Source organism: Cetorhinus maximus, chromosome 3, assembly GCF_964194155.1.
Source record: "Cetorhinus maximus chromosome 3, sCetMax3.hap1.1, whole genome shotgun sequence".
Lineage (NCBI taxonomy): Eukaryota > Metazoa > Chordata > Chondrichthyes > Lamniformes > Cetorhinidae > Cetorhinus > Cetorhinus maximus.
Genome location: NC_135881.1, coordinates 65,302,950 through 65,326,826, shown reverse-complemented (window position 1 = coordinate 65,326,826; position 23,877 = coordinate 65,302,950). Strand labels below are relative to the sequence as shown.

At 43.6% G+C, this 23,877-nt stretch overlaps 1 protein-coding gene across 5 annotated transcripts in view; it reads right to left on the bottom strand.

Moving 5' to 3' along the window:
- The window catches only part of LOC144678690 (ankyrin repeat and IBR domain-containing protein 1-like), a 155,176-nt gene extending 131,299 nt beyond the window's left edge, over positions 1 to 23,877 (bottom strand). For 4 of the 5 annotated variants that reach the window (XM_078538481.1, XM_078538484.1, XM_078538483.1 and 1 more), the window contains exon 1: positions 23,748 to 23,877. The gene's annotated coding sequence lies outside the window, so the exon portion shown is untranslated. Of the gene's footprint in view, positions 1 to 6,999; positions 7,112 to 23,747 lie in introns of all 5 variants that reach the window. The other variant, XM_078538482.1, reaches the window with a different exon arrangement.

Genomic DNA, 23,877 nt, shown 5'->3' with positions numbered 1-23,877 from the left:
CTGGTGAGACCAGATCTGGAATATTGTGTACAGTATTGGTTTCCTTATTTAAGGATTGATGTTAATGTGTTACAAGCAGTTTGGAGAAGGTTTACTAGACTAATACCAGGATGGGTGGATTGTCTTATGAGGAAAGGTTGGACAGGCTAGGCTTGTATCCACTGGAGTTTAGAAAAGTAAGAAGTGACTTGATAGAAACCTTCAAGGTTCCTCAGGACCTTGACAGCGTGGATGTGGAGAGGATGTTTCCTCTTGTGGGAAAATCTAGAACGGTCACTGTTTAAAAATAAGCAGTCGCTCATTTAAGACAGAGAGGAGGGGAAATTCTTTCCTCAGAGGGTCATGAGTCTTTGGAACTCTCTTCCTCAAAAGCAGTGGAAGCAGGATCTTTGAATATTTTTAAAGCAGAGCTAGATATATTCTTGATTAACAAGGTGGGGGGGGTGAAACGTTATCGGGCGCAGGCCATGATCTTACTGAATGGTAGAGCAGGCTTGAAAGGCTGTGTGGCCTACTCCTGCTCCTAGTTCGTATAAGTCAGGAGTGTAATGGAACATTCTACACTTGGTTGAGGGCGGCTTCGACAACACTCAAGAAGTTAAGACACCATCCAGGTCAAAATAGCCCGTTTGATCGGCACCCCATCCAGCAACTTAAATATTCATTCCCTCCAACACCAACCCATGGTAGGAGCAGCTTGTACACAAGATGCTTCTATATTTCGACAGCACTTTGCAAACCCGTGACCTCCCACCACCTAGAAGGACAAGGGCAATAGACAAATGGGAACACCACCTAAAAGTTCCCCTCAAAGCTGCACATCACCCTGACTTAGAACTATATCACCATTCCTTCATTGTCCCTGGATCAAAATCCTGGAACTCCCTTCCTAACAGCACTGTGGGAATACTCAGGCCAGATGGACTGCAGTGGCTGACCACCCCTTCTCAAGGGCAATTAGGGGTTGGCATCAAATGCTGGCCTTGCCAGTGATGCTCACATCCCATAAAAGAATAAATAAAGAATCATCCCTGCATCTGATCTTAGTCCTTAGTCCCCTAGTCTTTCTATAATCAGCTTATGGGAAGTTCTCTTTCTACCTTATCGAATTTGTCATAATCTTGTACACCTCTATCAAACCTCCCATCAATCTCCTTTGTTCCATGGAGAACAACCCGAGCTTCTCCAACTTAACCTTGTAGTTAAAACCCGCCATCCCGGGAATCATTCTGGTGAAGCTCCAGTGTAGCATTTCAAGGACCTTCATATACTTCCTGAAGTGTAGTGACCAGAACTGGATGCAATACTCCTGTTGTGGCCTAACCAGAGCTCGAGAAACATTCAGCACAACTTCCCTGCTTTTGTACTTTATGCCTGTTTATGAAGTCCAAGATCCCATATGTTTTGGGAACTACTCTCTCAATATATTCTGACACCTTCAAAGATCTTTGCATGTAAGCCCACAAGTCCCACTGTCCCTGTACACTCTGGAACTGTGCCACTGTAGCGACATTACCTCTACCTATCCCTTCTGCCAAAAACGCATCACCTCACACCTCTCTATAAAATTCCATCTGCCACTTGTCTGCTCATTCTGCTAGCCTTTGTCCTGTCGCAATGGATTGGTATCACCTTCACTGTTTGGTATCATCAGCAAATTTTGAAATTTTACTTTGTATTCCAATATCCAAGTCATTTTGGAGAAGATCAGTTGTTACAGCACTGACCCTCGAGGAACACCACTACCATGCTCCAGTCTGAAAAAACAACCATTTACGACTGTTTTCTGTCCTTAAGCCCGTTTTTCATCCAAAGTTGGCACTGACCCTCCTTTTCAAAGAGTACCTATTATGTTAACCAGCCTTTTTTATGATATTTTGTCAAATGCTTACTTAAAATCCATATAGACAACATCCACACCAGTCCCTTCTTCAACCTTCTCTTACATCATCAAAAAATTCAATTAGTCAAGCACTATCTGCCATTTACAAATCTATGCTGGCTCTCCATAATTAATTCAAACCTTGCCAATTGCCTGTTATTTTTTTTCCTGACCATTACTTCTAAAATTTTACCCACCACTGATCTTAAAACTGACTGGCCTGTAATTTCTAGGAATGTCTTTGCATTCTTTGAATAACACTTCTCACTTCCCAATCCTCTGACACTCCCCCCATATTTGGAGAAGATTGGAAGATTATGGCAAGCCCTTTTTTTAATCTCCATCCTCACTTCCTTTGGCATTCTGGAATGCAAGCTATCTGGACCAGGCAATTTATCCATTCTAAGCATTACCAGACTTTCCAGTACACCATGCCTATCAATTTTCACTCCCTCCATTATCTCTACCATCTCTGTTTCTATCAACATTTGTCAGCATCCTTAGTAAACAGAGATACAAAGTACTCATTATATACGAGGAGAGTTAGGGTAACCAAAGCCAGAGTTCTTCAGATGAAGAAAGAGAGCAAGATGAAGCAGAAAATAAGTGAAAATAAGGAAATAGCAGATGAATTGAACAGGTTTTTTGCATCGATCTTCACTATAGAGGATACAAATAATATTCTAGAAATAGCTGTAAATCAGGAAATGGGAGAGAGGAACAAGAAAATTATAAATTACCAAGGAAGTGATACTGATCAAATTGTTGGGAGCTGTGGGTTGACAAGCCCCCAGGTCCTGGTGGACTTCATCCCAGGATCTTAAAAGAAGTGGTTAGTGAGACAGTTGGTGCGTTGGTTTCAATTTTCCAAAATTCACCAGATTCAGGAAAGGTTCCATTAGATTGGAAAATAACTAACGTGACTCCTTCATTCAAGAAGGGAGATAGAAAGCAGGAAACTACAGGCCAGTTGGCTTAACATCTTTCATAGGGAAAATGTTAGAAGCTATTAAGAACAATTCAAAGTAATCATGCAGAGCCAACATGGTTTTGTGAAAGGAAAAGCTCATTTAACCAATTTATTGAGTTCTTTGAAGAAGTAATATGTGCTGTGGATAAAGGGAGACCGGTGGATGTACTGTAGTTGGATTTCCAGAAAGCATTTGATAAGGTACCACATCAAAGGTTATTGCGGAAAATAAAAGATCATGGTGTAGGGGGTAACATATTGGCATGGATAGAAGATTGGCTAGCAAACAGGAAACAGCATGTCTAAACGGGTCATTTTCGGGTTGGTAAGATGTAACAAGTGGTATGCCACAGGGATCAGTGCTGGGACCTCAACTTTTTACAGTTTATATAAATAACTTGGGTGAAGGGACCAAAGGCATGGTTGCTAAATTTGTTGATAACAAAGATATGTAGGAAACTAAGTTGTGAAGGCTACAAAGGGAAATAGATAAGTTAAGTGAGTGGGCATAGACCTGCCAAATGGAGTATAATGTGAGCAAATGTGAAATTGTCCATTTTGGCAGGAAGAATAAAAAAGCATATTATCTAAATGGAGAGATTGCAGAGCTCTGAGATGCAGAGGAACTTGGGCGCCGTAATGCATGAATTGCGAAAGGTTAGTATGAAGGTACAGCAATAATTAAGAAAGCCACTAGAATGTTATAATTTATTATGAGGGGAACAGAATGCAAAAGTAAGGAGGTTATGCTTCAGTTATACAGGGCATTGATGAGGCTACATCTGGAGTACTGTGTACAGTATTAGTGTCCTTATGCAAGGGGGGATGTAATTGCATTGGAAACAGTTCAGAGAAGGTTTACTAGACTAATACCTGGAATGGGAGGATTGCCTTATGAGGAAAGGTTGGACAGGCGAAGCTTGTATCTGCTGGAATTTAGAACAGTAAGAGGCGACGTGAATGAAACATACAAGATCCTGAGGAGTCTTGACAGGATGGATGTGGAAAGGCTGTTTCCCCTTGTGGGAGAATCTACAACTAGGTGTCACTATTTAAAATTAAAAGGTCGCCCATTTAAGGCAGGGTTGAGGAGAATATTTAACTCTGAGGGTCGTGAGTCTTTGGAACTCTCTCCCTCAAAAGGCAGTGGAAGCAGAGTCTTTGAATATTTTTAAGGCAGAGGTAGATAGACTTTTGATAAGGAAGGTAGTGAAAGGTTACTAGGGATAGGTGGGAATGTAGAATTGAGGTTATAATCAGGTCAGTCATGACCTTATTCAGGGGCTGTGTGGCCTACGCCTGCTCCAAGTTCATACGTTTGAAAAGGGTATACCACAGATGCCAAGTTGATAAGGCAACTGAGAACCAGGCTGAATAGAGAAAATTCACGATAAATGGAAAAGGAAATAAGAACGGCAAAGAGTGTATGAAAAGAGACTGGCAGCTAATATAAAAGGGAATCTAAGAGTCTTACATAGGTATACAAATGGTAATGGGGTTCTAGCAGGAAGGATGGGACCAATTAAGAACCAAAAAGGGGATTTACACATCAAGGCCAAGGGCATGGCTGTGGTTCTAAACAAATACTTTGCATATGTCTTTACGAAGAAAGATGCTGCCAATGGCATAGTGAAAGAAGATGTAGTTCAGATACTTGATAGGCTAAAAATTAATCAAGAGGAGGTATTAGAAAGGCTGGCTGCACATAAAATTGTTAAGTTACTAAAAAGATGGGATGCATCTGAGGATGCTGAGGGAAGCAAGGTGGAAATTGCAGAGGTACTGAGCATAATTTTGGGGTAAAAACTTCAGTGGCAATATGATCTAAGGAGCAGTAACCAAGTCATCCATAAAGTTCAGGGGAAGATTTGGCTTGATGCACAATGAAAACAGATAGGAACATACAAAAAAGGAACAGGAAAATGGCCATTCGGCCCCTTGAGCTTGCTCAGCCATTCGTTAAGGTCATGGCTGATCTGTTTGTGTTTTGAATTCCTCATTCCCACCTACCACTGATAACCTTTGATACCCTTGCATTATAAGAATCTAATCTCTGCCTTAATATTCAATGACCCTGCCTCCATCGCCTTCTGAGGCAGAGAGTTCCAAAGTCGCACAACCCTCTGAGAGAAAAAAATTCTCCTCACATCTGTCCTAAAGTGCAACCCCTAATTTTAAAACAGTGCCCCCTAGTTCTGGACTCTCCCACAAGAGGAAACATCCTTTCCACGTCCACCTTGTCAATACTGTTCAAGATCTTGTATGCTTCAATCAAAACGCCCCTCACTCTTCTAAACTCGAGTGGAAATGAGCCCAGTCTGTTTAATCTTTCCTCATAAGACAACCTGCTCATTCCAGGTATCGATCTATTAAGCCTCCTCTGATCCACCTCCAACACATTTACATCCTTCCTTAAATAAGGAGACCAAAACTGCATATAATATTCGAAATGTGGCCTCATCAATGCCCTGTATAACTATAGCATAACATCCTTATTTTTATCACAAGTCTGACAGCATCTGTGGAGAGAAAGACAGAGTTAACATTTTGAGTCCGAGTTCTGAAGAAGAATCATACGGATTTGAAACGTTAACTCTGCCTTTCTCTCCACAGATGCTGTCAGGCCTGCTGAGTTTTTCCAGCACTTGGTTTTTGTTTCAGATTTCCAGCATCCGCAGTATTTTGCCTTTATCCTTATTTTAATGTTCAATTCCTCTCATAATAAAGGATAGCATTCCATTAGCCTTCTTAATTACTTGCTGTACCTGCATATTAACTTTTTGTGATTCATGCACTCAAACACCTAGATCCCTCTGTACCTCAATTCTGCAGCCATCCTCCGTTAAGTAATATTTTTTATTCTTCCTGCCAAAGTGAACAACTTCACATTTTCCCACATCATACTCCATCTGCCATATTTCTGCCCCCTCATCCGACCTATCTATATCCATCTGCAACCTCCTAATGTCCTCTTTACAACATACTTTCCTATCTGAAGCACCATAAAGTATGGCCTTTATCTGAGTACTGAAGGGATCATGAGCTTCTTGCATTTATTCATAGACATGGATAGATAGAACATGGGAGGGTGTTTTAAGATGTAACTGGAGGATTACCAATATTAAAAACATAGCCTGGATGATCATGAACTTGTGGGCCGTTTTGGTACCGCACAGCTGATTAAATTTAACGTGGTCAAACCAAACTGACATAGCGATTGTGACCGTTATATAAAATGGTCAAAGAATGCATTGATTGTCCAAAGATTCCCCCCTTTACCTTCACATTCCCAAGCATATAGGGTCAACACACACTGGTACAGTGCTCAAGGAGTTCAACACACAGTGCATAGAAATAACTTGCAGCCATTAGTCTGGTCAGTTGTCCAGAGAGGTCTCAGACTCCATATTCTTCACTGATTTAGCAAATGCTGGATCAAAACAAAGCCAGTTGTGCTAAAGTATGCTTAAGGCTAGTAAATCACTAGTGGCTTCTGGTAGCAGAAAATATAATCATTTTAATGAACGTTGGTTCAGTTACGTTGCCAGTAATGAACTGAACACTCACAATATACACAAGCTTTTTTTTAAAAGAACTTAGGTCACTGATTTTTTACAGTTCATACAACACTATTGTTGCTGATAAGTTGGCTAAACTGCCTACTTATTTTGTGCATTCTGAACATATTACTGATTTAGTATTTACAATTCCCAACATTAGCATTCCTGATTATGTAAACAGCAAGGATCTGATTGCAATATCATTTTACTATTTTTCTTCAACAAGAGCAAAGGGTATTCGATCCTTATCGACTTACCCACCTTACCAAGTTTCTAAAAATCCCAAAATGCTTTACATACAAGGCCAGTTATTTTACACAAAGCAGGAATTCATGAAGCGACAAGATATATGAACAGATAGGAACATCAGTTAAAAGGCTTTTGAAAGCTAAAAGATATTGGAATATAATGAAAACAATAAACAAGTGTTCATATGGTTACACAGCCCTGAGCAATGTAGGAGAACTGGCAGATAAATAATCCGTAACTAGGCTATTAGGCAAGAACACTTTGCTGGAACAGAGCTCTCCATCTCAGTTGTACAGAAGAATAGCAGTACAAAAATGCCCTGTCCCACAGAAACACACCTTCTGCCAACTTTTTGTCAAAGGGCAACATTGAAGACACTGGCAAGAGACACTGGCCCTACAGTTTCGCCTGAAGGAGTATGTTTGGTTGTTTAAAGATTGCAGCTGGCACCTAAAAGAAAAATATCAGAAACATTTCATAACTGTACAACTTATTATACATTGCATCTGCTAATCAACATAATTATTTAAATGCCAAGTCTCTTGGCAAGGTAATGTTATAGTAAAGCTTCTGAAGGAGCAGGGTATCTCAAGACAGCAACGTCCCAATTTCTGTATTCAATTAGCAAGTGTGTGGTCACCAGAAATTAGCATCCAATTGACTTTTTAATAATAGTGAGTGACCACCAATAGCCTCACTATTACTTTCATTGCAAAATCCATACCATTAAAACCGATAGCCAAAAGTTGTGAACAAGTGGTAGGCCTCAAGGACCATTGCAAAGGTAAAGGCATAAGGACAATTTTTATGGTTAAAAAAATTGCCTATTTCCTTGCTTTTTCTCAACTCCAGGGGCCAACCAATTTCAGAAAGAACAAGGTCACATCTTAATGAAGTGAACAGACAGCAAAATCCCGAAACACTCTCACTCTGCATAACTAAGATGCCTAGAAAAGAATAATGGATAATTCATTTACTATCTGTAACATTTACATATTAAAAGTCTTGGATCCTTATCAGCTGTAGCTCAGTTGGTAGCAGTCGAAGCTCTGAGTCAGAAAGTTGAGGGTTTATGTCTCACTCCTGGACTTGAGCACAGCAATCTAGTGGAATTCGCTAGTGGAATACTAAGAGGTGCTGTCTTTCGGGTGAGACATTAAACAGAGGCCCCACCTGCCCTCCAGCATTATTGTGAACAAGAGTTGTGATCTGGTGCCCTAGCCAGTATTCCATCCCTCAATCAACATCACAAAAATAGATGATCTGGTCAATGTCATATTCCTGTTTGTGGGATTCTGTGTTTGCTACGTTACAACAGTGACCGTGCTTCAAAAAAAACCTTTATTGGCTGTCAAGTGAGGTGAGAGTGATTGCCCTTGATATCAAGGCAGCATCTGTTCGAGTCAGCATCAAGGAGCCCTGGCAAAACTGGAACCAATGGGAATTGGGGGAAAACTTTCTGCTGGTTGGAGTCATACCTAGCACAAAGGAAGATGGTTGCGGTTGTTGGAGGTCAGTCATCTCAGCTCCAGGACATCACTGCAGGAGTTCCTCAGGGTAGTGTCTTAGGCCCAACCATCTTCTGCTGCTTCATCAATGACCTGCCTTCCATCATAATGGCAGAAGTGGGGATGTTCGCTGATGATTGCACAATGTTCAGCACCATTCGTGACTCCTCAGATACTGAAGCAGTCCATGTCCAAATGCAGCAAGACTTGGACAATAGCCAGGCTTAGGCTGACAAGTGGTAAGTAACATTTGCACCACACAAGTGTCAGGCAATGACCACCTCCAACAAGAGAGAATCCAACTATCGCCGCTTGATGTTCAAATGCATTACCATCACCAAATCCCCCACTATCAACATCCTCGGGGTTACCACTGACCAGAAACCGAACTGGACTTGCCATATCAATACCATGGATACAAGGGCAGGTCAGAGGCTAGGAATCGTGTGACGAGTAACTCACCTCTTCACTCCCCAAAGCCTGTCCACCATCTACAAGGCACAAGTCAGGAATCTGATGGAATACTCCCCACTTGCCCGGAAGAGTGCAGCTCCTACAACAACGAAGAAGCTGGACACCGTCCAGGACAAAGTAGTCCGCTTGATTGGCACCACATCCACAAACATTCACTCGCTCCACCACTGACACAGTTGCAGCAGTATGTACCATCTGCAAGATGCACTGCAGGAATTCGCCAAGGCTCCTTCGACAGCATCTTCCAAACCCACGACCACTACCACCTAGACGGACAAAGGCAGCAGATGAAACCACCATCTGGCAGTTCCCCTCCAAGTCACTCACCATCCTGACTTGGAAATATATCGCCGTTCCTTCACTGTCATTAGGTCAAAATCCTGGAACTCCCTTCCTACCAGCACTGTGGGTGTACCTACACCACATGGACTGCAGCGGTTCAAGAAGGCAGCTCACCACCAGCTTCTCAAGGGCAGCTAGGGATGTGCAATAAATGCTGGCCCAGCCAGCGAAGCCCACATCCCGTGAATGAATTAAAAAAAACTATTTTGGGACATGCTGTGTTTTTGAAAGGCAATATATAAATCCAAGTTCTTATTTTTCCTCTGTGTAGAAAGTTAGTCACACTAACATACTCGAGAGGGTAGATGCAACTAGGCCATGATGACAGGCGACAAAACTGTCACTAGAAGAGTTCAAAATTGATAAGGAGGGAGTGTTGAATAGACTGTCGGTACTTAAAGTTGACAAGGCACCAGGACCGGATGAGATGCATCCAAGGATATTGAAGGAAGAGAGAGTAGAAATTGCAGGAGCACTAGCCATAATCTGTTATCCCTAGACTCAGGGGACGTGCCAGAGGACTGGAGAATTGCAAACATTACATCCTTGTTCAAAAAAGGTTGTGAGGATAAGCCCAGCAATTACAGACCAGTCAGTTTAACTTCAGTGATGGGCAGGATTCTAGAAACAATTATTTGGGATAGAATTATTAGTCACATGGAAAAATATGGGTTGATAAGGGAGAACCAGCATGGATTTCTGAAGGGGAAATCGTGTTTAACTAACTTGGAGTTTTTTTGAAGAGGTAACAGAAAAGGTTGATGAGGGTAATGCTGTTGATGTGGTGTACATGGACATTTGATACAGTGCCAAACAGACTTGTGAGAAAAGTTATTGCTCATGGAATAAAAGGGACAGTAACAACATGGATACAAATTTGGCTGAAAAATAGGAAGCAGAGAGTAATGGTTAATGGATATTTTTCGGGCTGGAGGAAGGTTTGTAGTGGAGTTCCCCAGGTGTCAGTTTTGGAGCCCTTGCTTTTCCTGATATACATTAATGATTTAGATCTTGGTGTGCAGGGGGCAATTCAAAGTTTGCGGATGATAGGGAGTTTGGGAGTGTTGTAAACTGGGAGGACAATATAGAGCTTCAAAAGGACATAGACCAGTTGGAGGAGTAGGCAGATAGGTGGCAGATGAAGTTCAATGTGGAGAAGTTGTGAGATGATGCATTTTGGTAAGGAGAACAGACAGCCAATATAAAATAAGGGGTGAAATTTTAAAGGTACTGCAGGAGCATGAAGACCTGGGTGTATATGTACATAGGTTATTGCAGGTGGAGAGAGCAGTTAATAAAGCATATAGTATCCTGGGCTTTATTAATAGGGGCATAGAGTACAAGAGCAGGGAAGTTATGCTGAATTTATATAAGACACTCGTTAGACCTCAGCTGGGGTACTATGTACAGTTCTGGGCGCCACATTCAAGGATGGACGTGAACTCATTGGAGAGAGTGCAGAAGAGGTTGACAAGAATGGTTCCAGCAATGAGGAACTTCAGTTATGAATATAGATTGAAGGTTGGGACTATTTAATTTGATAGAGATGTTCAAAATCGTGAGGAAGATGGCCAGAGTAGATAGAGAGTTGTTCCTGCTTGTAAAAGGATCAAGCCGAGAGGGCACAGATTTAAAGTGATTTGCAAAAGAAACAAATGTGACGCAAGAAAAAAAACATTTTCACACGATTGGTTCTGGTCTGGAATGCACTGCCTGGAAGTGTGGCGGAGGCAGGTTCAATCGAGGCACTCAAGAGGGCATTAGATGATTATTTGAATAGAAACAATGTGCAGGGGTATGGGGAAAAGGCAGGGCAATGGCACTCGGTCACAATGTTCATTTGGAGAGCCAGTGCAGACATGTTGGGCTCCTTATGTGCCGTTAGAATTCTGTGATTCGGTAAATACGCAAGTGGCTTATTTGACACATGGTACTAATACGCCTCTATTCTGATACACTCTATTCATAGCCTCAAACTATCTACAGGCTCTCATAACTCAAAATGCTCTCTCCAGATAATGTCTAAGCAAGTCCCATACTCTGACTTGAGCACTTAACCTAATCTTTTCCTTCAATATGTTCCAATTTCTTCCATCCTATTTCTACTAATGTGCTCGTGACTCAACTTCCCTTCCCGCCTCCCATGCTAGTTGACATTGTTAATGACTCTCTCTCTTCAGGTACTCTTCCCCCATCACCTTCAAATCTGCCATCATCCCCTCCTCAATAACCAAGCCTCAACCTCTCTGTTCTTGGAAACTACTGTCTATCTCTAGCTTCCCTTTTCTCTCTAAAGTCCTCGAATGCGTTCTACTTTTCCAAGAACTCTGTTTGAATCCCTCTGGGAAGTGTGTCCTGCAGTCAGCACCGCTGTGAAGCAGTCTGGGAAGAGTGTCCTGCAGTCAGCACTGCTGTGAAGCAGTATGGGAAGAGTGCCCTGCAGTCAGCATCACAGTCTGCACTGAAGTGCTGTTTTGGGAGTTCAGTGAGGAGGGAACGAGGTGATCCTTTGAGTACAATGAGTATGGTCGGGTAAGTATTTAATACTTTTATCGCTTATAGTTTTTAAGGTCTTATTTTGTGGTTCATCGTTTGTAAGGGCTATATTCTGTAACAATGAGGAGCAGGGAAGAAGGGACCTACAGTAATTGATATTATTTGACATTAAGTATCTTCCAAAAGGTTTAATTTAATTTAAAGGGGTAATTCATGGCAGGAGAGCTCAAAGCCGTGGTGTGCTCCTCCTGTTCTATGCGGGAAGCTGGGAACATTTCCAGTGCTCAGTTCCAGCACGTGTGCGGGAAGTGTCTCCAGCTGCAGCTCCTGGGAGCCCAGGTTTTGGAGCTGGAGTGGTGCCTGGAGACACTGTAGAGCATCCGTGAGGCGGAGAGTTTCATGGACAGCATGATAGTTTAGAGAGGTGGTCACACTGCAGGCTAAGAGTCCACAGGCAGGAAGGGAATGGGTGACCACGAGGCACAGCAAGAGGACTAGGCAAGCAGTGCAGGAATCTCCTATGGCTATTCCCCTGCAAAACAGATATACCGCTTTGGATACTGTTGAGGGGAATGGCCTTTCAGGGGAAAGCAACAGCCAAATTTGTTGCACCACGGTTGGCTCTGCTGCGCAGGGGTGGAGTAAAAAGTGTGGGAATGCAAGTCATAGGGGATTCAATTGTATGGGGAATAGATAGGCGTTTCTGTGGCTGCAAATGAGACTACGGGGTGGTATGTTGCCTCCCTGGTGCTAGCGTCAAGGATGTCTCAGAGCGGCTATAGCACATTCTGAAGGGGGAGGGTGAACAGCCAGTGGTCATGGTGCACATTGGTACAAATGGCATAGGTAAAAAAAAAGGTCCTAAAAGCAGAATATAGGGAGTTAGGAAGTAAGTTGAAAAGTGGGACCTCAAAAGGTAGTGATCTCAGGATTACTACCAGTGACACGTGCTCTTCAGAGTAGAAATCACAGGATATATTGGATGAATACGTGACTGAAGAGATGGTGAGAGGGGGAAGGTTTCAGATTCCTGGGATATTGGGACCAGCTGATGGCACCTAACTGCCAAGCATTGTTTGAAATTTAAAACAGGCAGTCTGACTCTGACTGGTCAAAGCATTACCCTGAGGAGTGAACCAGCGAATAGCTGTCGCTTATTTTGTTTAGCTGAAACAGGCACAATACGTGTACAAGTTCTTTCTATCTACAAAGAACAGGACCCTGTGTATTACCATACATGGCTTCCAGTACATGCAAATGCACCACATGCGAGCCCAAATGACAGTCTTAAATTGTCAGTGCAATTCTTAGCACACCGAGGATTATTTAGCAAATGTTGTCCAATGATGAATCACATGGTGAATCACATCTAATGTTGGACACTGTATTTTGAGATTTTTAAGCACGGGCTGGCTGGGTATGGTCTGTACCTCGCCGTTTGTGAACAGCGGAAGGGGCATGCTGTTTGATACATTTGACCAGTCTTCTGGGACATACGGCTTACATACCTAGCATCATGCTGGCACTGAAATTCAAATGCCACATTACTCATTTGTGTAGTAGGCAGAACATCTTTTTGGCTTGCTGGTAGAGTCCTGTTAGTGGTGAATACCGCTCGTGTTGCTACTGCATGTTAGCAGTGTGAAACAGCTAGCTTCATCTGTTGCTCAATTATTTTTCCTCAACATTTGCTAACTCAGCTTTTAATCACGCCAGTAGATACAGCCGTAGTCCATGCTCTGGAATTCCTTCCTTTCTCCTGTTCCCCTTTCTTCCTTTAAGATGCTCAAACCTTAGTCCCCTGCTCTAATATCTCCTTATGTGGCTCAGCGTCAAATTTTGCTTTATAACACTCTTGTGAAGTGCTTTAAGGCATTTACTATGCATAAGGCAATATATAGAAAAGCTGTTGTAGTTTCAACATTACTGCCATTATGTTTCCCACCTGGCTCAACTGTTAATTATGTTGTCTGAGTCAGAAGGTTGTGCCTTTCATTACAGAACTTGGAGCACGTAACTTGGGCTGATAGTTCAGTGCAGTGCTGAGTAAATGCTCTGTTGCTCCCCTTTCAGGTGATAATTTAATCCTTACTCGTGCCCCTAGTTAAGATGCGTTGTAAAAAAAAAAGGCCATCGCACTCTGAAGGGCAGGGAGAGTTTTCTTCCAAGATAGTGGCCAGCATTGAACTCTCAAATAACATGAAAACAGCTTAACTGGTTATTTACGTCACTGCTGTCTGACAGGCTTTGCTGTGTACAAAATCTGCTGTCATGTTTATCTATATTAAGAGTGTGCCTGCACTTCAAATTAGTCCAATCACTGAAGTGCTTTGGGACCTCCCAAGGATGTGAAAGGCACAATATAAATTAGGGGGAGGCAGTGGCATAGTGGTATTATCACTGGACTGGTCATCCAGAGGCCCAGGGTAATACTCTGGGGAAGCAGGTTCGAATTTGAATTCATTAAAAAAAATATGGGATTAAAATTCTAATGATGACCACGCACCCATTGTTGACTGCCATAAAAACCCATTTGGCTTACGAATGCCCTTTATGAAATGAAATCTGCCATCCTCACCCGCTCTGCTCTACATGTAGCTCCAGGTCCGTAGTAATGCGTTGACTCGTAAATGCCCTATGAAAAGTCCTAGCAAGCCACTAGGTTGTATCACACTGCTAAAAAGTCAGTCAAAAGGAAAGAAACTCGATGGACCACCGGCATCAGCCTAGGAACCGGAAACAACAACCCTGCCAAGTCCTCCTTGCTAACATTTGGGGGCTTGTGCCAAAAATGGGAAAGTTGTCTCAGGTTAGTCAAGCAACATAGTCATACTCACGTTATCATACCTTACAGATCATGTCCCAGGCACAAAGCATCACCATCCATTCCCACCGGCAGGGCAGGCCCTGTAGAGGTGGCAGCACAGTGGTATATAGTCAAGAGGGTGTTGCCCTTGGAGTCCTCAACATTGACTCCAGCCCCATGAAGTCTCATGGAACCAGGTCAAACATGGGTAATGAACGCTCTTGTTGATTACCACATACCACAACCCCACCTCTCTGCTGATGAATCAGTACTCTTCTATGTTGATGATCACTTGGAGGAAGCGCTGAGGATAGCAAGTGCACAGGATGTACCTAGGGTGGAGGACTTCAATGTCCATCACCAAGAGTGGCTCAGTAGCACCACTACTGACCGAGATGGCCAAGTCCTAAAGGACAAAGCGGCTAGACTGGGTCTACTGCAGGTGTTAAGGGAACCATCAAGAGGGAAAAACATACTTGACCTCACCAACCTGCCTGCAGATGCATCTGCCCATGACAGCATTGGTAGGAGTGACCACCGCACAGTCCTTGTGGAGACAAAGTACTGTCTTCTCATTGAGGATACCCTCTATCGTGTTGTGTGGCACGACTGCCATGCTAAATTAAGAGATTTCAAACAGGTCTAGCAAATGAAGACTGGGCATCCATGAGGCGCTGTGGGCCATCATCAGCAGCAGAACTGTACTCAACCACAAACTGTAACATCATGGATCGGCATATCCCCCGCCCTGCTATTACCACCAAGCCAAGGGATCAATCCTGGTTCAGTGAAGAGTGCAGGAGGGCATGCTTGGACCAGCACCAGGCATACCTTAAAATGAGGTGCCAACCTGGTGAAACTACAACACAGGGCTACTTCCATCCAAACCGTAGAAGCAACAAGTGATAGACAGAGCTAAGCAATTCCACAACCAATGGATCAGATCTAAGCTCTGCAGTCCTGTCACATCTAGGCGTGATTGGTGGTGGACAATTAAACAACTCACTGGAGGAGGCGGCTCCACAAATATCCCCATCCTCGATGATGGAGGAGCCCAGCACATCAGTGCAAAAGACAAGGCTGAAGTATTTACAACAATCTTCAGTCAGAAGTGCCAAGTTGATGATCCATCTCAGCCTCCTCCGGAGGTCCCCAGCATCACAGATGCCATTCTTCATCCAATTTGATTCGTTCCACATGATATCAAGAAATGGCTGAAGGCACTGGATACTGCAAAAACTTATAGGCCCTGACAATATTCCAGCACTGGTACTGAAGACTTGTGCTCCAGAACTTCCCGCACCCCTAGCCAAGCTGTTCCAGCACAGCTACAACACTGGCATCTACCCAGCAATGTGGCAAATTGACAGGTATGTCCTGCACACAAAAAGCAGGACAAATCCAACCTGGCCAATTACCACCCCATCAGTCTACTCTCAGTCATTAGTAAAGTGTTGGAAGGTATCGTATCATCAACTGTGCTATCAAGCAGCACTTGCTAAGCAACAACCTGCTCACTGATGCTCAGTTTGGGTTCCAACAGGGCCACTCAACTCCTGATCTCATTACAGCCTTAGTCCACACATGGACAAAGAGTTGAACTCTCGAGGCAAGAGTGACTGCCCTTGACGTCAACACAGCATTTGGCAGAGTGTGGCATCAAGGAGCCCTAGCAAAACTGGAGTCAATAGGAATCAGGGGAAGGCTCTCCATTGGTTGGATTCATACCTAGCACAAGGGAAGATCATTGTGGATGTTGGAGGTCAACCATCTCAGTTCCAGGGCATCACTGCAGGAGTTCCTCAGGGTAGTGTCCTATGCCCAACCAGAGTGTTCAGCACCATTCGCGATTCCTCAGATACTGAAGCCGTCCATGTCTAAATGCAGCAAGTCCTGGACAATATCCAGGCTTGGGCTTGCAAGTAGCATTCACGCCACACAAGTGCCAGGCAATGACCATCTCCAACAAGAGTAAGTCCAAACACTGTCCCTTGACATTCAACATTACCACTGCTGAATCCCCCACTATCAACACCCTGGGGGTTACCATTGACCAGAAACTGAACTGGACTGTGGCTACAAGGGCAGGTCAAAGGCTAGGAATCCTGTGGCAAATAGCTCACTTACTGACACTCCAAAGCCTGTCCACCATCTACAAGACACAAGTCAGGAGTGTGATGGAATACTCTCCACTTGCCTGGATGAGTGCAGCTCCAACAACACTCGAAGTTTGACACCATCCAGGACAAAGCAGCCCGCTTGATTGGCACCCCATCCACAAACATTCATCCCCTTCACCACCGTCGCACAGTGGCAGCAGTGTGTTCCATCTACAAGATGCACTGCAGAAACTCATCAAGGCTCCTTAGGCAGCACCATCCAAATCCACGACTGCTACCATCTGGAAGGACAAGGGGAGCAGATAGATGGGAACACCACCACCTGGAAGCTCCCCTCTAAGCCACTCACAATGCTGACTTGGAAATATTTTGCCATTCCTTCACTGTCGTTGGTTCAAAATCCTGCAACTCCCTCCCTAACAGCACTGTGAGTGTACCTACACCATGGTCATTGCAGCAGTTCAAGAAAACAGCTCACTACCACCTTCTCAAGGGAAATCAGGGATGGGCAATAAATGCTGGCCTAGCCAGCGATGCACACACCCCCCTTAAAGAATTTTTTTAAAAGTCTACCATTTTCTTTTGTGGGCGTACATTTATAATGGTTATAATGGTTTTTAATTGTTTATGAGTACAGCTCAGTATTCAAAAACAGAGATTCTACATTATTATGTTTAAGATGCACCAAATGCCCATCAGCTTTACTTCACTGAAAAGTTTTCATCTTAATGCGTAATCCATGTTACAAACTAGACTTGGCTCAATTTACAGCAATGCCTGTTTCTGCAGAACCAATTTATTCATCATGACAGAAAACTCTTTGTGAAGAGATACCTGATGTTTGAAGTTTTAAAAAAGAGAGCATTTTATTTTAAAAGCAACCCCATCTTAATTATACCCATTTTCCAACTGAACTCAAGGAAATTGAATATCAGGAAGCCCTTTACCAGCACTACAAACTGACGTTCCCTCAAAGTTCTCCTTCCAACCCTCCTACAGCACCAGCATCCCTTTCTTCTGCCCAGCTGTGATGATGTCATTTGAAACATAGCGAGAATTCTCATCTTACCACTAAGCTCATTTGCTTTAATGGAGTAGTGAGCTAGACAACAAGGTTGCGTCAGTGCTGCTGGTGTTTTTAAATTGAAAAAGACCTACATCATTCTTCCTTTCGGATGGTCCTAGATAGGGATAGATATCTGGAAGGGAGTTCACATCCAACTTAATTAACAGATTCAGATGAGCAGGCTAAAATTTCAAGTAATTTATAAATGTCAGGAGAGCTGAGATCAAATGCTCTTGTGCAACCTTTGATGACTGAAGTGGAATAGCCTCGGCCAAGCAACAACTCATTTTCTAAACTCCTGGTTATTTCGTGTAATCAACTTAAAAAAATATTTATGTACCAGGCACATTAGAAAGTTAAGATGCAAACCCACTATAATATATTTAACTGTGAAAATATAATCAATACATCGTGTAGCTGGCATCTTCCAAAACGTTATTTTTTTTTTTAAACAGATTGACTTTATACACTAAAACAGTACTTCAGCACACACTATGAAAAACAATTTATCAGTGCATCAGTAAAAATTTTAAAATTGCACTGACAATGTCAGGACAAAGAGTTTTCACTTACTGCAATTCTTCCTGCAGCCATTACAGGATACTGGAGCAACATATGAAAATAAAAATTGGGAATTTTCCTCCGAAAAATGTTTCAAACTCAATTTCATGATGTAACTGTTCATATCCAGAAGCTGAAAAGCACGCATGCCTGCCTAACAAAGCAATGGTTTAAAATGAACTCATTCCAATTTTGTTTAACTAAACCTTGCAAAACTGCTTAATACCCCGCCTTATCTGGGCAAAACACATTATTGTTTTATTTTTTGACAATTAGGAAAACAAGCCTAATGGAGGTTAAAATATTTTGATTATTAGTATGAGATCACCCAGGGTAAAGTCATAATTCAGTTTCATTTTGCATTGAGCAAAGTTCTTTTGTGCCTGAGTTAGTGCAGCTATTCAAGAGAATCTTGCTTGTCCCAAAGCAGACAGATGAGCAGAATCTGGCTTGGTGAGAGGGGGATTTCAAATATCATGTAGCCCTGGCTGGCAACCTTGTGACCAAGGGGTCATAAAGCAACCTTAGTTGAAATGGCCTTTGCCAAATTTGCTAAACTGGCTGTTGAAAGGGATTATTGCTTCTCAGAATTTCTTTGCTGTAGGAAAGCACATTAATGTTCTGCTAGCAGAAACAGAAATAATGTAGGGGAAAAAATTATGAATTGTTCCCCAGATCAGGCACATGCAGTATATTATCATCCCATTTGTATAGACCACACATCAGGAGGTCAGCTATATCCAGTACATTGCAATCCCATCCAATATACACCATTCAGCAGCAGCCCAGTCACAGAGCACAGTACCATCCATCCAGGGACTTAGTGATTGGTACAAGCAAGTTAAATATGAAAATATTAAATTTTAGTCTACTGGGGAAAACACAAATAGGAAGGAAAACATATAAGCTTGAAACAAAATAATCACATACAGTCCCAAAAACTCAACCAAGGGCATTTTGAGCCAAATACTAGAGTGGGAAAAAAACACAATAGGCTATTCTAAAGTCCACTCCAAGTGCTCATCACTCAGCATGATCATTAACTGACAAGAGTGCGAAGTTTTTAATAACCAACGTGAGTATATGATTTCCCTTTGCTATGTCAAGTTTTACTTTTCAAAATTTATATTTCATTTACCAGATGCTATTTTTTTTAACCTCGATAAAGATGCCCCTCAAACAATTTGTTTCTCGGATTAGGATTCCAAATGTTTGCTCAAAGCTCAACTCTCTAAGATTTGGGGTTAACCTTATGGCTGTGATCCCTGGTCACTTGGGGCTGAATAATCTTCATGTTTCAGTGGTCAAAACAGGCTCAGGGAGAGGGGTGGGTGGGGGGAGGGTGAAGCACAGTTGCGATGTATCCAAGATTTTAACAGAACTCGAGTCAAGCCAATCCTCCATGATAGGCTCAGTAACATAATTAGAAGATCCATGTCCTAGGCCAAATCATCTTCAGCTGCTTCATCTATGACCTTCCTTACATCATAAGGTCAGAAGTGGGGATGTTCGCTAAAGATTGCACAATGTTCAGCACCATTTGCAACTCCTCAGATACTGAAGCAGTCCATGGCGAGGCATTGGCATAGTGGTAGTGTCACTGGACAATAGACCCAGGATAATGCTCTGGGGACCTGGGTTTGAATCCCACCATGGCAGATGGTGGAATCTGAATTCAATAAAAATCAGGAATTAAAAGTCTAATGATGACCATGAAACCATTGGCGATGGTTCTTAAAGGACAGAAATCTGTCGTCTGGCCTACATGTCGTCTTGCCCTCAGCAATGTGGTTGACTCTTAAATGCCCTCTTGAGATGGCCTAGCAAGCCACTCAGTTGCATCAAACTGCTACAAAGTCACAAAAAGGAACGAAACATCGACCTAAGCACCAGAAACGACAAAGGCATACTCAGCCCTCTAGACCCTACAAAGTCCTCCTTAGTAACATCTGGGGGCTAGTGCCAAAATTGGGAGAGTTGTCTCACAGACTAGTCAAGCAACAGCCTGACATAGTCATCCTCACGGAATCATACCTTACAGATAATGTCCCAAACATCACCATCACCATCCCTGGGTATGTCCTGTCCCATTGGCAGGACAGACCCAGCAGGGGTGGCAGCACAGTGGTATACAGTCGGGAGGGAGTTGCCCTGGGAGTCCTCAACATCGACCCCAGACCCCATGAAGTCTCATGGCATCAGGTCAAACATGGGCAAGGAAACCGCCTGCTGATTACCATGTACCACCCTCCCTCAGCTGATGAATCAGTGCTCCTCCATGTTGAACACCACTTGGAGGAAGCACTGAGGGTGGCATGGGTGCAGAATGTACTCTGGGTGGGGAACTTCAATGTCCATCACCAAGAGTGGCTCAGTAGCACCACTACTGACCCGTAAATGGGTCTGCAGCAGGTGGTGAGGGTCCATGAGGCGCTGTGGGCCATCAGCAGCAGCAGAATTGTACTCGAAAACAATCTGTAACCTTATGGACAGGCATATTCCCCACTCTATCATTACCATCAAGTCAGGGGATCAACCCTAGTTCAAAGAAGAGTTCAGGAGAGTGTTCTAGGAGCAGTACCAGGCATACCAAAAAATGAGGTGTCAATCTGATGAAGCTATATCAGGATTACTTGCATGCCAAACAGCTTAAGCAGCAAGTGAAAAAGGCAGAGCTAAGCAACCCTACAACCAACAGATCAGATCAATGATCTGCAGTCCTGCCACCTCCAGTCGTGAATGGAGGTGGGCAATTAAACAACTCACTGGAGGAGGAGACTCCACAAATATCCCCATCCTCAATGATGGAGGAGTCCAGCACATTAGTGCAAAAGATAAGGCTCAAGTATCAGCAATCTTCAGCTAGAAGTGCCGAGTTGATGATCCATCTCAGCTTCCTCTGGAGGTCCCCAACATCACAGATGCCATTCTTCAGCCAATTTGATTCATTCCACGTGATATCAGGAAATGGCTGAAGGCACTGGATAGTGTAAAGGCTAATGGCCCTGACAATATTCCAACAACAGTACTGAAGACTTGCGTTCCAGAACTTGCCATGCCCCTAGCCAAGCTTTTCCATTACAGCTACAACATTAGCATCTAAACTGCTATGTGGAAAATTGCCCAGGTATGCCCTGTACACAAAGCAGGACAAATCCAACCTGGCCAATTACTATCCCATCAATCTACTCTTGATCATCAATAAAGTAACGGAAGGGTCATCAACAATGCTATCAAGTGGCACTTGCATAGCAATAACCTGCTCACTGATGCCCAGATTGGGTTCCGCCAAGGTCACTCAGCTCCTGACCTCATTACAGCCTTGGTTCAAACATGGACAAAAGAGCTGAACTCCCAAGGGGAGGTGAGTGTGACTGCCCTTGACATCAAGGCAGCATTTGACCGAGTGTGATATCAAGGAGCCCTGGCAAAACTGGAGTCAATGGGAATCAGGGGGCAAACTCCCCACTGGTTGGAGTCTTACCCAACACAAAGGAAGATGGCTGCGGTTGTTGGAGGTCAGTCATCTCAGCTCCAGGACATCACTGCAGGAGTTCCTCAGGGTAGTGTCCTCGGCCCAACCATCTTCAGCTGCTTCATCAATGACCTGGCTTCCATCATAACTAAGAAGGGGGCGTTCACTGATTGCACAATGTTCAGCACCATTCGCAGCTCCTCAAATACTAAAGTAGTCCATGTCCAAAGTAGCAAGACCTGTACAATATCCAGGCCTGGGCTGACAAGTGGTAAGTAACATTCGCACCTCACAAGTGTCAGGCAATGACTATCTCTAACAAGAGAGAATTGAACTATCACCCCTTGATGTTCAACAGCATCACTATCACTGAATCCCCTACTATCAACATCTTGGGGGGTTACCATTGACCAGAAACTGAACTGGACTAGCTATATAAATGCTGTGGCTACAAGAGCAGATCAGGGGCTAGGAATCATGCAACGAGTAACTCGCCTCCTGACTCTCTAAAGCCATCTACAAGGCACTAGTCAGGAGTGTGATGGAATACTCCCCACTGGCCTGGATGATTGCAGCTCTCACAACTCACATGAAGCTCGACACCATCCTGGGCAAAGCAGCCCACTTGATTGGCACCTCTTCCACAAACATTCACCCCCTCCACCACTGACGCACAGTAGTAGCAATGTACACCATCTGTAAGGTGTACTGCAGGAATTCACCAAGGCTCCTTAGACAGCATCTTCTAAACCCACGACCACTACCATCTCGAAGGACAAGGGCAGCAGATAAATGGGAACACCGCCATCTTGAAGTTACCCTCCAAGTCACTCACCATCCTGACTTGGAAATATATCGCCGTTCCTTCACTATCGCAGGGTAAAAATCCTGGAACTCCCTTCCTAACAGCACTGTGGGTTTACCTGCACCACATAGACTCCAGCGGTTCAAAAAGGCAGCTCACCACCACCTTCACAAGGGCAACTAGGGATGGACAATAAATGCTGGCCCAGCCAAAGCCCACATCCCATGAATGAATATAAAAACCGGTCCTTCTGAACACTATTTCCACACAAAGACATCCTGAACAAAATTATCTAATGTCTCTAGATCTGTTTCAAATTCATCCATTACTGCACAATAGGGTGCCATCCATTTACTTCTAATATAGGTGCTATGATACCCATAATGAATTTTGTTTGCCATGTCATACAGGTTAGATTTTATGTAGCCCATTTTGCCAGTCACTAGCTACCTCGTTTGTCTGTAGTTTCATCACCCCACCCTCATTATAAATTAACAGAAGTAAAGTTCCTAATATCAAATCCTGAGCATCATTATTTCCTTTAACAACTAATCCAAGTTTATGCATTTCAGGACATTTCAAAAACTGTTGCATGGTCAGTTTCATCTCTTTCAAAGCTCGTCACCTGTCATTTTAGTAAACTTGAAAGGAGGCTCAAAGGTTGAGCTGGTGGTGAATTACAATATAATGAAGATACCTTTGTTTATAGAAATTAACTCCTTGCTTATGCTGTTCTTTGTTCAAAACAAAATTAAAAGCAAACATTAATACAGTTTGATTCTACAGTTGGGTTAAGTGAAATAACATGCACTTTATTCCCCAACATTATACTGTCAAAAGTAATCACAGGGTTAATCTTGTAATAGTCACAGTAACCACAAGAGTTAACCTCCATATCAAGCAACACGACTGCGTAAGCAAAATACCAAACATGTCAGGTCTGGCACCTTGTTTATTTTATTCTGCTTTCAAACAATAACAAACGTTAATCCGCTCCCCAAATCTCTCAGACAGAAAAGCGATTGGAAGCGACAGAGTAACACCATCATTAAGTGCGATTTTCACTCCAGCTAACCTTCATCTCGAATATATTTTATACAATATGGGGTTCCAAGTGGTGTTTGCCGGCCGGTCTCCGGATACTGCTCCTTTTGGCTTGAACCGCTGCTGCCGTGTACCCGGGCTGCCCGCGAAACAAAGAATCTCAGGGACAGCGGGCGGTCGGCCGAGCCCCGAGCCCCAGGCCCCGGCAACACCGAACCGACACTAGGAAGCAACACCGCCCCATCTGAGAGGCCCCAAAGTACCAGCAACGCCGCGACAACCGGACTCTCAACCGAGCATAATCCACCCCCCCTCCACCCCCCTCCAACAGCGCCGCTTTTCCGAAACCTCCCCCAGAAAGGAGCAGTGCCTGGCTCAGTGTGAGTTACCCTGCAGGCACCGCCAGCCGTGCTCCTCTTCCTCCACCTTCTCCTCCGCTTCAACTCCGACTGCGTGAAAACAAAAGCCCAGACTCCTGATCCGGAAGTATTTCCTAGCTGTTCCCTCAGGGTGGGGGGG